Source organism: Erpetoichthys calabaricus, chromosome 13, assembly GCF_900747795.2.
Source record: "Erpetoichthys calabaricus chromosome 13, fErpCal1.3, whole genome shotgun sequence".
NCBI lineage: Eukaryota > Metazoa > Chordata > Cladistia > Polypteriformes > Polypteridae > Erpetoichthys > Erpetoichthys calabaricus.
Window position 1 is genome coordinate 40386704 of NC_041406.2, and position 13828 is coordinate 40400531.

The window sequence follows — 13828 nt, forward strand, 5'->3', positions numbered from 1 at the left end:
GTGTGCAGCAGAGTGAGCTTATCAATAAGAAGGGCACTATTTACAAATGAACTCAGTCATAAACAGTTTATTTTTTCATAAATGACAGTGGCCCCTTACAGTAATTTGAATTAAATGTGTATAAAGCATATCATGCCAATGACACTTTATTGCTGAAAGATTAATAATAATAATAAGAACAAGGACCAAGCACTCAACTGCAGTACCACCAGTGGGACACCATAAAGCAGCAGGGTGATAGCAAGTGCAAAATGTGCAGCAAGGCTGAGAAGGTGATCAGCTATTTTATCTCTGAATGTACAAGCTGTCTTGTACTGAATACATAAACTGGCACAATGGGGTTGCCTAGGTGGACAAATGCCTGAAAAATGGTACCATCACATGCCAGAAACTGTTGTCAACATTGGAGATACTACCATCATGTGAGTCACGGCAGTGCAAACTGATCATACTGTTTCAGCTAACCATGCTGATATGGCGGTCCATCACAAGAAAGAGAGTAAATGCCTGCTAATGTAACAGTCCCAAATGACAAAAACGTATAGCTCAAAGAAGCTGAAATGCAGAGCAAATATACAAACCTGGAGATCAACATCAGCAGGATATGGAGCACCAAGACTAGAGTTGTGTTTATGGTGGTCATGGCTTTAGGTATCATCAAGAAAGGATTCAAAAAGAATCTGCAAGAGCTGTCAGGACACCACACAGCCCAAGAAGTGCAGAAGATCACACTAATGGGAACCTCTCAAATTCTTCATGCAGTGCTGGGTACACGGACACCACAGCAGCTAAGCAAATTGCCATGACAAACAAATCTCTCTATCATATAATATATAAAAAAATCTTTCAGAGAGATAATTTCATGTCCCGCGAGACCATAGTTTGTGCCAAGAGATGAATTGAAAACCTAACAGGTCCAAGCGGGGGCGGAAATAAAAGACAAACAGTAGAAGAAGAAAAGACAAAGAGTAGAAGACAAAGTAGAACGTCGTAAAGAGGTTCAAAAACATTGGCATGATACACATGCAGAGCAGGTTAGAGATTCTGAAAGTACTAAAATTCGAAAGTCTCAAAAAAGTGATAGTAAAGATCACATTAGCGCTAACAAACAGAAATTATTACTTGGTAAAATAACGGAACAGCAAAAAGAGATCGAATATATGGACATAGGTGATATGTTAGAGCTACTACAAGTTTAATTTCAAAGAAACCACAATTTGGTCAGGTTTATATTTATGATCACGGAGAAGCGATGCAACATAGAATCGAAAGAGATAAACGATCGGACGTATTAAAAATTCTACAGCCAATAATGGATACAAATCCATACGTCCAAAAGTATCACAATTTACACAAAATTTAACTGAAAAACACGGACAAAGAGATTTTCTTGGATTTCTATATGAATCCGAAAGATCACGCTCGCATATATAATAAACCAACATGTGACGAATTGTCAGCGATAATAGTTTAGAAAGACGGAGATATCAAAGACAGAGTTGATATTCGTGTTTATTGAAAAGCACAGCACGATTTGTCGCAAGCAGCGGATCCAGGAAATGACTAATGCGTAGGGCCCGCACGGGGGTTGGCGGGGGCATAGGACTGGTGCCTATCCCCACTTCCTATGCCAGGAAGTGAACTTGAACAGGGCACCAGCCAATCTCCATTCCTATTCATATAAGCATCCACATCCAGGGCCAAATAAAAATAACCAGACAATCTATATTCCATGGGGTTGTGGGTGAAAAATACGTGTAGGTACAGGAAGAACGTGTAAAATCCACCTGGAAAACGACCACTACATGAAGATTTGAGAACAGGATGCTGGATATTTGGCTCAAACCACCCATAAAACAAGCATTTCCGTAATAATAATTTGAAAATACATCAAAGTGCCTTTTCTATTTTCAAAGTGCGTAAAACTCAGCTGAGAGCAGTAAAGAGTCTAATGGAGTTTCCCTGCATAAGGAAATTTTGTGAAATATAAGAAACTAAATAACTAAATCCCTTATTTAATAGTAATGAGTTCACTTTAACATTGCAGGATTAACTTCAGTCCTAATTGATTTCATTCACAGTTTTCTTGCAGTCTCATTGGTTGCCCCCAAGTGAAGGTCGGGCATAAAGCCTGTAATCAGTAGCATCTGTATATGCTTCTATTCACTAAACACAAAAATAAAACACATGCTTAGTATTAGATGTGCACCAAAACAGTGGATTTGTGAAATTTAAAACAGCAGGACTTTCAAGGGACATACCTATACCTGACCCTGGGATTGATCCCACATATGGCCCTTGAAGTAAACCCCAGGCAGAGTTTTAAAATCATCTCACCACCACCACAGGCTAATTGAGTGTGCATTTGAGAGGTGGGCTTGAACAAGTGATCACCCACCTCAAATGCTAGCAGGGGTTAGCTTGAATAGATAAGCCTAGATAAGATTATAGGTTGTTATTATTTTATTTCTGTCTCCATTGTACTATTTCTATTGTTCATAAATTAAACCTCTTAGTTTGGATTTAACGAAAATACAAGAGCGGCCACTATTGTTCCAACTGACAGAAAATTGTTCTCTCTTACTATTGCTAAACATACCGTACAGAAAATAAGATGCTACGTACAAAGTGTGCTAGAGGTATCTTAATTGCATGAAAAGTGTTTCTAATGATAGGGAATCAAATCAAAGCACAGCTTTTGATGTTGTGTAGAGGCATGGGAGAGGGCTCTCTTATGAAAGAGAGTAATAATCTATGTGAGAAACTGTTTATTTGAAAAGTGTTAAAATTGGAGCATTTAAAAACGTCTAGTTTAGAGTCAGTCAGTCAAAAACTCATGTTGTTCAACTAATGATGGCACATTTTGTGTTGTTCACTTGATAGTTATTATTAATAGAATCAAATTTATACCCAAAAGGAAGATGAATTCTAAGCACTGTGATGTTTTTGTGTGATAGATTGTTTTTCTGGGACTGTGACTCACACGCTTAATGAGTTTCCCTATGAAAGTGTTTCCTCTGAGCAAAGATTAATTTGAAGACATTGGTCTTTCAACATGAAAACTGGACATATTCTTTCATCATTAAGCACCAAATAATATACAAGAATTAATATTCAAAATAAGGACATCAAAACATTTTTGCAGCGTTAGCATTTTTCAAATTTATCACTATAAATGGGGCAGTTTTGATGGCTAAAAAGGGCTTAAATTAGTAGTAATCTGGTAATGTGTAGTTCTAATTAATGTAATTAGCCAACATTTGATGGACATACCCGGGTATATAATGCTGATTATTTTCCATTATAGACTCTGTGGGACTTAGTTGATGGTAGAACAGATAAGCAAATAATGCAGGATTTCAAAATTTTACTTTTATGAAACAAAGCATAAAAAACGAGTTATCTCTGCTTGTCGCCAAATGTGCATGTCGATCTTCGAGTTCCACATCTGTATAAGAGAAGGAGGAGCATGCCCTATACATGCATAATTAGCCACATGGAGATAAAAATCAAATCTTGAAGGAAGCCCCATCACAGGACACCCTAAGAAATAATAATAATGAAAGGTTTATTACTATTTACAAGATGTTTCTATTTTTTTGATAGAAGAAAAAGTGCAAAGCACCAGCACAGACAGTTTATGGAGCCTTCAGCACAACTTCAAAAAAATAGAATGAGCCTGCAGCTTCAATCATGAGTTTTGAATTTTCTGCCTTTACAAGACCTACATATTTTTTCTGAATTTTCACTACAGTTTCAACATTTCTGCTTTGTTTTGATGAAATATATGATTGCATGTCTCTGACTGTGTTCTTTTTTCTTTGATGTCACAGAGGCACGGTGGTACAGTGGTTGGCACTGCTTCTGCACAGCTTTTTGGCAACAATAATCAGTCCAGTATAGTTGGCAGACAATTCCCTAGCCCTCAGGGACACTTTAAAGACGACTGTACCATTATAATCCAGTCAAATCTAGTTCAGTTAGTCCTTCCCCATTGACTTCAATGCATTTTGCAGAGTTTGGCAATATTCGCGAACACTTCCATAATTTCTCCGAACTCGAGATGAAGTGAACACTGTAGAGTTCACTAATCACTACTCTTAACATCATCCTATTCTAATAAGGTCCTCTGAAATATTACCATCTGCTTCCTGTGTTTTTGCCAATTCTGCACCCATCTTGCACACTACATACCCAACCTCTCATGTGGGACCTTTCTGAAAATCAAGGTAAAAAGTGAGTAGCCATACAGGGCCAATTTCAAATCACCTATTAACCTAACTTGCATGACTCTAGGGATGGGGGAGCAAAATCCATGTATACATATACAGGGAGAATGTGCAAAGTTCACAAGAACCAGTGACAGGGCACTGGAGCTGCGAGTCAACAATGCTAACTACAGCACCAGTATACTATCATGTGATGCCTTGGTTGGCCGCATCATTCCTTCTTGCACTCAGACATAGATAGTCACATACTGAGATGGACTAGAGTAATGAGGACACATAAACAACAAGAAATGGTGCAATTTCATTGTGTTATTTATTCAAGCACTGTCCATCCAACAACATAAATGAAGCGCAGTTCCGTATCTTCTTTAAATCAAATAATTCAATGAATATTCCAATAAAACAAGTGCCAAGTGGGAGTTAAAATCAGTTCTCAATAAAGAGATGAATAAACAGATTCCACAAGAGGTAAAATCTGACTCTACGTCAGTTCAGCCTCAGTGCCTCTTTTAATTTTTCCTACACTGCACACCTATCAGGTATGCTCAGTGAGAGCATGGCCATCCTTTCAAACGGCTTGTGACCCACCCACCTCCTAGCCCGGCACCATCATCCCACCACAATTCTTCAGTGTTTGTAGGACAATCCTGAAAGCCCTTCATCTGCTCTTGTTCCCAGAATGCTTAGCAGGAGTGATCCACCCCGGAGCACCGTTCTCTCGCTCCTAAAAGGGCCAACTTCTAAGCGCCATCTATCCTGTCTTCTGCACCCTCTGAACTGACTCATACTCTCAATCTCCAAGAAATGTCTCTTTTGAATTTTCACCCCCTCTCAATACTACTTAGGCTCCTTTTAAACCATTGTGGATACAGGTGTCTTTAAGACCTACCAGTGTCAGTGAGGGAACTGGCTGAAATTATCATGTTTGCACATGAATATGTGATCAGCCAATTTCCTAATCAAACACATCGGGCCATACCTGCACCCACTAATCCAGAGCCACACCCTCTAAATTTTAAAAACTCTGTACCGCCACAGACCACATATGCACTTTACCCCATGTCAATTTTAATCTATATATAAAAGCCAAATAGCACTGACTCACTCATCACGAAATCTCCCGAACCATGAGGACTTGGGACTTGAAATTTGGAATGTAGGTTACCCTTGCCCCATAGGTGCTCGCTAAGAAATGGTTTTAAAAATTTCATGGTCCAAGTGCATTCTGTCTGTCCGCTTTTCACGAGAGAATTACTTAACGGATTTAGATCTGGTTGTTTTCTATAATTTGTTTGAATTTTCCAGTTGATTTTGCGACTTCTCTCATCCAAGAGAGTGGTTGTGGGCTGAGAGCGGGGCCTTCCTCATTCACTTGCCAGCCTCTGTTCGAGTTGGTCAATGTCTCACCACGTGTTAGAGTGCACCTTGCCTCCGCTTAGCTAGCGGTACCCGTTTGTTCAACAGACATTGTCATCTACAGATTGTTAAGGAGTAACGTTTGATGTTTTTGAGAGAGAGATCAGAGCTCCATGTGTTTTAGATTGTAGCTGCTGATTGCCAGAGATATCACGGTCATGTGCTTTTTTCCCCACAGGGGGAATGCTCTCCCGTCAGAGCTGAACACGATCAGATATAGTGCCAACGTCTATTAATTTTTAAAGTTTGTCCTGTTTCATTACTATGTGGGCAAAGCCATGGGGTACAGCTAGTAACTGTATAAACAGAACTATCACTAAAATCCTGGTAGTGTGATTGTGTACATTTTCAAAGTCAACACACAACTTAGCACTTGTCAGGTGTTCAGCCATAGTAAACTTTTTTCCATAGGGGTTTTAGTGGCTTAGGATTATATAATGTGTTCATGAACTGAACTGGGAACTATAAAGTTTAAAGTTCAATGCTTAGACCACTAGGCTACACTGTCTACCACACATGTTAAGGGAAGAATTACCAACGTCACAAGAGCCTGTTGTCAAATGCAAAGCATTACCAGAATGCTGCTAGTAACCTTATAGTAACATTAAAAACATCCAGTTATGAGGAAGAATGATATCTGCAGTTAAAGAGCACCACTGCACACCAGTACGAGTAGACAAGGGGCAGCCAGGGGGTGGCTGATTCTAACTAGCAAAGGTCTCCAAGTGTGAGAGCTCCAGTGGCACTATACAAAGAGAAGGGGAATTATTCCCTTGTATGCCAGAGGACCTGATCCTCTACTAGGAAGGAGGAGAGTAGACAACTGAGAACTGGCAGCAAGACACAAGATCTCTCTTGCCCAATTGGTGACAGGAGCCTTTCCAGAGAAGCTGTACACATGTTAGCCTTATGGGTGTCAGCCCTGCCAACAGGGAGTAAAACAACACGCACCCCCTGGGTGGGATGAGTGGAACCCTTTATATCACACAGATGGTGAACTACAGAACTATCTCTTTAAGTGCTACCAATTTCACATTTTTTTAAAGTTTTCAACCATTTTTAATGGAGTGAAACATTTTAGTTTTTATTTCAATATTGCACAATGTCATTTTGAAATTTTAACAGGTCATAATGTTTACCTTTACTGAGTGTTATGTTACAGCCAGGATTTTTTTCCTGATTTAAGTTTATCTTCATTTTTATTATCGGCACAGTGGTAGTGCTGCTGCTTTGCAGTAAGGAGACTATGGAAGATTGTGGGTTCGCTTCCCGGTTCCTCCCTGTGTGGATAGCGCTTTGAGTACTGAGAAAAGCGCTATATAAATGTAATGAATTATTATTATTATTTTTGATTTTTTATTATTATGTAAATTCTGTTAATAATTTTATGCCACCCTGAAGCCTCTATGTAGGGACCACTTTTAGCCTTCATATTTCAATCTGTGGAGTTGGTTCCTCAGAGGTTCATTAGTTGTCATGGAGTGCTTTTTGTCTGTGAGTAATGTTCTTTGAATTTTTGTGTTGTTTTAATTATTTTTCGTCTTGTTTCTGGTTTTGATTACTGGATTGTGATTTGAACTTGAATTCTTTGGATTGCCTTTTTAAGGCATATCCTTTTACCTTGTTTTTCTATTTTGTTCTCCCTTTATTCATATACAGTACACAAATTCTTCGTTTACAAAGATGCTTTGTTCATCCTTGTCTTATCAAGCCAGCGTTTACAGTTATTCTCTCCCTTGGAGGACATTTGTGTACATTTTAAATTCTGCATTTATAAAGATTCTTTTTCAGCTTTGTCTAATCAAGGCAGGAGCCTTTTCTATACATTTTGAACATTAAAACTATATTCTGAAGTTTAAAAGCCTGTGCCCCATTTATGCCTGTGCAAGTCAAAGCCTGCCTGCTGAGTTGGGAGTCAAGCTGCCTGGAGTGAGGCATGGCAGTGAAGGTCCTGACCTGGTTTATGGGAATTTCCATGTTTGTGCCTCTTATCCATAGCACTGAAGTGGTTGCTGGTCATGTGGCACAGAAGTCACATGATGTGTTTCGTCATCAGGACCCACCTATAAAAGATGGTGTCACACTTCACTACGAATCCACATATTGGGATATTTAAAATGAATCTTTCCTAGTGCTTTCTTTAGGGTCCTACTAGCTACTTTTTGTATTTACTTTTGTTTTAGCACTTTTTGATTAAGATTTTTAGCCTCATGTATTGCGATTTGTTGATTGTTACTTTTGCCATTTTTGATAACAAACCCTGCCTAGATTTTGACTGCTTTTTTGCTTCTACCCTTTAGTTTTATTTATCTCCTGGACAAGGATTTTTTGAGCAATGATTTAGAATATAAACAGAAGAAAAAAATAAATGTGAGAAAGCTGTTGTGAGCATCAAGTCATTCAATGAGATTCAAGCAGACTTTCTCACACACAGTGATAGTGACCTCTGTGACAAAAGTAAGTCACAACTTTAGCCTTGTAGAAACTCAGTCCAAAACTATGCACAGGGTATGTTAGTACTTTCATAAATCATTTACTCTTTTACTTATGCCATCCTACCAGTGGCAGTGATGCAGTCAGCCTCTAAGCATCTAAAAGAGGCTCCCAAGAGGCCCTCATCAAAGACATATTTGAAGTATGAGAACACACTCAGAATCATGATCTCACGTTGCAGAATACTTTCTAATTTGCACTTGAAAATAAAACAGCTGTATTTCAGTTTGAACAAAGATGGGTGGAGGACTTCAAGAATTTCAGATGATGTTCACTACTTGAGTTGAGAACATTCAGCACTAGATTTATCCTTTCATTTGTGCTATATTTCTCTTGTCTTAATATTTCCATCATGGTTACTAAATGTGGGGTATATATACAGATTCAAAGTATGACCTGCATTGTTAAAAAAAACAGATTCCGAGGGAACATACAACCCCTGCTGGACACAGCTATCAAACTTGGTAATGATAGTGTTAACTTGGGGATTAGGTTGAGTGGTCAAACATCTATCCAACTATCCATTTAGTGTACATGCAAACCCAACCTTCAACGTGTTAGCTCAATGCGGGGTACACTAGTACACACATCTATTTTCACTCATATAGGGTCAGTGTAGCGTCAACAGGTAAATTAACCTACACAGACACAAGTGGAACATTCAAGCTCCACACAGACAATGGCTAAGCAGGGATTTAAACCTATTATTCAATTATTATCTGTTGTGCATTTTGTAAAATGAAGGTTCTGAACCCACTGCGCAATGGGTTCAGTAGATATATATTTGTCAGACATGTACAAATATTGGGCAGGTGCAGGGCTACGAAAAGGGCAATACTACCCCCTTCTCTTCTTTTACTTCCAGGAATACTTACATCACTTCCTCTGGTCACAACCAAGAAGTCACGTCTCTTCCTCCATGGATGGGATAAAAAAGAACCTCAGCACCAGAAGTCTGCATTGATTTGTGGAACCTCTGTTTGTGTGTGGTGTTGTGCACCAGGAGCGACCTTTTTCCATTATTAACAACCTATAAGGGATAGTCAAAAAGTTCCCAGCACTTGCTGCAGTGCTGCTAGCATATCTGAAGCTGATTTCTCCATTTGCACATGAACTTGATGTTAGCACATTGTTCTAATTGCGACATTGAGCTGAATGACTATACATACGTCTAACTCAAACAGTAATTAAAACAATACTACACGCTGAAATAAATCTAGACCTGTTGTAACTGGTCTACAGACGTGTTGTGCTCCCCTCCAGAACAATGTGTGCGTAATCTGATCTCTCACTCTCCTGCTATATCACAATTCCGGGAACTTTTTGACTGCCCCTCGTATATGGTCTATTATTGATGTATATTTAACCGCTGTCTGCTTTTTTCTTCATTACACAGGGTATACCTTTGGGTACACCAACCCTTTATCTGTATCTTTTGCATTTCATTATTTATTTATTTCTATTGGACAGTGGCAAGTAAACTCCCTGTTCTACTGTAGCCATTCTGACTAGACAAAGACATTCCTAAACTTAAATAGGCATGGATAAGAAAGCAAGCTAACAAGTAATAAATCACCCTATAGGCTTTGGAAAGTTATCAGCAATGTTAGAATCCTAAAGTATATACTTTATACTGTACTAATTTCTTCATTTTGGTTGTCTTCCTTACAAGGTCTAAGTACATGTTGTTGGGTTTTTGGCCCCAAGAATTATGAATTTCACATTCATTTCTTGCATTATGCAATATTTACAAAGTTTAATTTTGATAATGCCACATTGTTTATAGTGGAGGTTCAACCGCTGCAACTATTATCTTTCCTAGAATAATCAGTGAATATGCAACATGTGATGTCATTCAGGGTGTTGGCATAAAGACTGGCACTTTCTATTCTGGAGTATCCGATATTGGTGCAAATTGTGTTATTTTGATTCATCTATTCCTGGTTACAAATTAATGTTTTTATTGGTTAAAGGCTATGATTTTTTTAATTAGTGTTTTAAACTTAACAACTGGTTGGTTGTCTTTTCTGGTATCGAATCTTGCCAGTTTTCTGGACCACATCTCCTGATCCTTTTTCCTTACATTCTTTTACTATCTTGTCATGAATTAGTACAATATAATATATATAGCAAAGATATCTGGGGTAAGAGCCTGCATCAACAGTTGCAGGAACACATCCTGGACAGGAGGCCACTACTAACCTACCCCAGCAGGGAAACCAGGTGAAAATGCAGGAACAAGCATCCTTTGAATTAGTCAAGTGATATAAATCTAGTGATGTGTCAGTGGGGAGTGCACAATAAAAGAGTGTCCATTCCCCAGCCCTGTAACTGCAGGCAGCAGGAGGCTGCTATTGAGGGATGTCAGGCCTATCTGGCCCTTTGGTTAAAAATGGGGCAGAAGTCTGGCAGAGAGGAAGGTTAATCTAGGGATTTTATAGGGCTAGTGTGGACCCAAAAGTACTTCGCAGGAGATCAGAATTGAGGTGGTCTAGGGATCTGGTATAAAAAGAGGCCAGTAGCCATTGCTTTAGGGAACATGAAATCAGGTGGAGAGTAGAGGAGAATTTATTTGGCAGGATGAAGGAGAAGAGCAACAAGAAAAGAGAAAGGTAGGAGGTGTAGACAGGGGGATATCTTTTCAATTTTGCTTTACAGCCTTATTAGTTGTGTTTTGCCTCCCAAGTCCTGTAATCATCTTTATTCAGTTGTCATAAACCATTCCTCCCCTTATAATTTTAGTGGTGTTTGGCATCTTATGATTTGGGAACTGAAGGAGCGCCCCTTACAATTCACTATTACAATTCACTATCTATCTATCTATCTATCTATCTATCTATCTATCTATCTATCTATCTATCTATCTATCTATCTATCTATCTATCTATCTATCTATCTATCTATCTATCTAAAGGCTATTAAACTATTGTGAGGCTCTCTAAATATTAGCACAGCAGCATAAAAAAAACTGTAAGAACAGAAATAAATTAACAAATGCTGTAGCTGAAACAAATTTGACCACAGGCTATTGAAATGGAATCAGAGCTACAGGAAAATGTTAGACATGCAGACATCTGAAAGATTCAGTGAATCCTTTGGGAATAGCACAATCTTGTCAGTTATTCTTCAGTTTTATTTTGCAGATCTGTGAATAATACAAACACAACACACCAATGTACCACAGTGAATAAGTGGCATGCAGTCTTATATTATAAGAGTGGGAAGACATGAATAGAAACTGCATGAACTGGGCTGAAAAGCTTTTGCTGTTGTTGCCAGTGTCAGAGCTGCAGAACGAGGCTGTCTAATTAGTGCACAAGAACATAACCGCAGCAGTGGAAGATGGGCCATTCAGTTTGAGGTAAGGAAAGAATTTTTTCTAGATATGTTTTTTGCTGTAGCAGATCAGCTGAAAAGCTGTATAGAATATACACATTTTGCCAATGAGTTTCAATTATTGTTTTTTTTTAGTTTGAACATCATCATCATCAAGTTATACACAGACTAGTTATTCACAGTATATGCCACCTTTCATCTTTTCTCAGAAGTGTCTTCATGCCCTTAGGATTTTAATTTCTGTTTTAGAAAAACTGCTAAGTACAAGTTGTAGTGACTTAGAAATCAAGCTATTATAGGGGAAAAATACACTATTTCTTTAAATTGAATGGGCTAATATTTCCAAATACGAAGCAAGGACAGCAACATGGAGTTACTTTTAATTAGTTTCACATCTTACTTAAAGTTGCCAGAACCTCAGCTAAAAATGATAAGGGCAGTGAAATCTATCAATGTCTCCACATTAGTAAATTAGGTTGAGCTCTTGTGCACTTTCTTAATCAAATAAAAAGTCAGATTCACTTTTCTCAAATATATGTCTAAATATCAGGCGTTCTGGCAATAGTAGACTGTTCCTGGATTGTTTGCTACAAAAAGTTGTGTATGTACAATATGTTTATGTAGGAAATAATTAAATTTTCTTTCACTATGCATAAACACAAAATTTTTGAGTGTATGTATAGGTAGTTAACAGTATTGATTATAAAGATCCACCCCCCTTTCTTATTTATTTTCCTAGGATCATGGTGATAATTTTTTAACTGTAAAGCTACTTTCAGTACATCTTAGCTGGCACAGTGGGTGGATAAACCAAATAATATTTATGAGCATACATTTATTTTTACACTTTGCTCTGTAATGGTTTGAGATAAAAAATTGTTTTTTCTCCTTCAATAAATTTTTCAGAGCTTTATGCAAGGCATTTTCATTGTTTGAATTATGAGGAACATTCTTCACTGTTCCATTCTTGTATAGTTTTATTTTTAAGGAGGTTTATTTTTATTAATGTTTTACTTGAAATCCTGCCAGGACACTATTGTGCTTTATTGGTTACACCACCATTTTGAGCAGCAGTTGCCATGTTGATTCTGTGGGTTGTTGGTGTGAAACTATATAAACTGACACTTCAGTCTTGTCCAAATTCAAGTTTGAGAAGATTTGTAAAATAATAAGCATTGCATATTTTTAGACTATTTTTTGTTGTTAAGAATTTAGCTTGTATCTCTTCAACTTCAACTTAGGTTGACATCCTGGTTTGGGCACACAATTTAATTGGTTATTTTCAGTTTTAACCAAGTACGTTTCTGCCACATATTTTTCCTCATCCTTTTCTTGATCCTTAACCAATCTTCCATTTGTCGTCCTCTCGGCTCAGAATAACAACCTCTGTGCTTCTTTATAACCCATCTGCTGTTTCCAAACTATTATTATAAGGTAGTAGTTGTTCTTGTTTACCTCTTTTTTCCCATAAAATGAAGGAACACATGAACAGCTCCTTCGTTGAGTTGTTTAACTTTAACATCAACAGCCAGACAGATGGCACAGATTAGTGTCCGTGCCCTCAACAAAACATGTTCTGCTGTAAAAGCTTACAGTTGAAGTGTTTGTGTCACAAGATCAGCTTTTGGTTTTTTCAACTGTTGTGACAATCACTAATGGGATAAAAAATGACAAAGTTTTGGTACATTAAAGTTGATTTTTTAAGCTTAATTGACAAAAGAGTTGTGAGAATGGAAGTATAAATACAAAACCTGAAAAGTGTATGACACCCTTTTTGGTGTATAAAATAAGATGCATAGTGCAGGCTGAATTTGAAAGGCTAATGGTTTGATCTGCCTCTGTTCTATGTGTGAAAATGCTATGCGTTCAGTAAGTGTCACTGTAAGTGCAAAAATTATTATATGGCAGCTATGTGAGCAAGCACTGGTGTCTGGTATTTTTTTGTCCCTATTTTCCTATCAACATCACTTGTAAGGCAAAAACCAACTCTGCATGGGATGATAGCCCACTGAAGGACACAGTCAAACACACTGTGCCAATTTAATTTTGCCATTTAATCCAATGTATACAAGGATGGTCTCTGGGAGGAAAACTAAACCCCAAGCAGCCGTAGGAATAACATACAAACTCCAGCAGTAACTGGGCTAGGAACTGAAGCTGTGAGGCAGCAGTGCTTACCAATGCTACAAATCAATCAGTAACCTAAACAGTTAAACCAAGAGCTGAAATGTCATTAACTCATTGTAACACTGGAAAAATCGACTGTAAAATGTAATGCAGAAAGTAATGATTTATTGAATAATGAATGTTAAGGGTAATGACAGAAAGCTGAGCTGAGTTTTAGAGGCTAAGCA

The 13828-nt window shown here is 37.9% G+C and overlaps 1 protein-coding gene across 9 annotated transcripts in view; it reads right to left on the reverse strand.

Annotated features, from left to right (window-relative positions):
- The window catches only part of LOC114664168 (retinoic acid receptor beta), a 572516-nt gene that overhangs the window by 124515 nt on the left and 434173 nt on the right, over nucleotides 1-13828 (reverse strand). The gene's annotated exons all lie outside the window — the stretch shown is intronic.